The 1,867-nt window shown below is 42.6% G+C and overlaps 1 non-coding gene across 1 annotated transcript; it reads right to left on the bottom strand.

Annotated features, from left to right (window-relative positions):
- Window positions 1-948: 948 nt before the first annotated feature.
- Window positions 949-1,055, bottom strand: LOC136224997 (small nucleolar RNA R71). Its single transcript, XR_010686738.1, has one exon. It is a non-coding gene; the product is annotated as a small nucleolar RNA R71 (small nucleolar RNA).
- Window positions 1,056-1,867: the final 812 nt, after the last annotated feature.

The raw sequence follows: 1,867 nt of genomic DNA, 5'->3' as shown, positions 1-1,867 counted from the left end.
ACTGAAAGTAACATGTTCTGCTGTGGCCTAGCATGTTCTACCTTTTTATCATTATCAAATATTCTCTTTCATAAGTTGAATCATTTACTTAGTTACCAATTCACAATATCTCTCAATATAAAGAATTTACACACCACGAACACCTTGTTCTGCAAGGTTTTTCTTGTAAAATTTGGTCATCAATCCCTTTAGAGACGATACTCTATTTATCACTTTATTACTTGTATCTAGTGCACTTGCTAGAGTCTGTTCAGAGGACAACAAGTTTTTGGCGCCGTTGCCGGCGATTGAAAACAACAAAATTTATCTGAAAATTTCTGTGAAACAAGGTGTTTTTAATCTATTTGCTAAATAGTGCAGCCAGAATGAGTTCTCCCATTGTTTATGCGCAGAGCTGGACCACCAGTTTTTCCTATCGATCTCGAATTAGAGAGAACGTGTAGACGAAACTGAGCGGGAGCTCGACGAGCAAGACAACGAGAGCGACAAAGAGAAAGCAGGATGGCTGGAAGAGTGCAACCAGAACAACCAGTTCAACCTAATCAGGAAGAGGAAGGAGAAAACAACAACCCTCCAGTTATGAGGATCGGAGACTATTCCAGGCTGACCACGGAAGGACACTCGTCGTGCATTATGTTGCCTAATGAAGGAAACAACATGTTTGAAGTGAAAGCATCTATGATACAAATGTTGCAGGCCGCAGTGCAATTCAATGGATACCAGTCGGAAGATCCAAACGGGCATATCCAAGAGTTCATCACACTGTGCAACACTTTCAGATCAAATCGAGGAGTTTTCGATGATGTGATAAGGCTAAAGTTGTTTCCTTTTTCTCTCAAGGACAAAGCAAAGAACTGGTTAAAGAACCTACAGCCAGGAACCATTACCACTTGGGAAGAAATGGCCAGTGCTTTTCTAATGAAATATTTTCCACCTAGACAGGCCATCAAACTCAGAAATGAGGTATCCCATTTCGTGCAGGAAGAGGATGAATCCTTAGCCGAGGCATGGGAAAGGTACAAGGAATTATTAAGAAGGGTACCAAATCATGGCATCCCCATATGGATGCAAGTGCAGAATTTCTACAATGGAGTCACCAACATTTATAAAATCCAGATTGAATCCATTGTCAATGGTAACCCCGAAGATCTTGAACCACAAGCCTTGTACAACCTTATTGAGAGAGTCGTGAGCACGAGCTATAACTGGCACTCAGCTAGGAGTGAAGGAAAAAGAGCGGGGAATGATGATGTTGTGTCAAAACTGACCACCCAGGTGGAACAGCTTGCAAAGCAGCTCAGCAAGATTAATGTATCATCCATTCACAGCGAACCGCCGTTCAATGATGTTTGTGATTTTTGTGGAGGACCTCATTTCAACATAAACTATCCTGGAGTCAAGCAAGGGAAAGGTGAGCAGGAGCAATGTGATTATGCTGGATATAATCAAAGGAACCCACCAAACCCATACTCAAATACCTACAACCCAGCCACAAGAAATCATCCGAACTTCGGATGGACCGGGCAGCCGAATCAGGAACAACCAAGGTATCAGCAGCAACAAGGAGGACAGTACTAGAGGCAACCTCAACAACACTACAAACAGCATGTTCCACCAAAGGAAGATATAGAACCGGACATGAAGACCATGATGATGCAATTCATGAAGTAGACACAAGCGTCAATTAAAAATCTGGAGATATAGGTCCATCAACTTGCTGCATCTTCGTCCAAAGGAAAAGGGATAATGCCAAGTAACACCGAACCAAACCCCAAAGGAGATGTCATGGTCATCACTCTGAGGTCTGGTAAGAAAACTCACCCTCCTTTTCCTACTGATGAAAATGCTGAGTGTGCAGGTACCTCTC

Source organism: Euphorbia lathyris, chromosome 3 (genome assembly GCF_963576675.1).
Source record: "Euphorbia lathyris chromosome 3, ddEupLath1.1, whole genome shotgun sequence".
NCBI lineage: Eukaryota > Viridiplantae > Streptophyta > Magnoliopsida > Malpighiales > Euphorbiaceae > Euphorbia > Euphorbia lathyris.
This window is presented reverse-complemented; position numbering and strand designations above follow the sequence as displayed.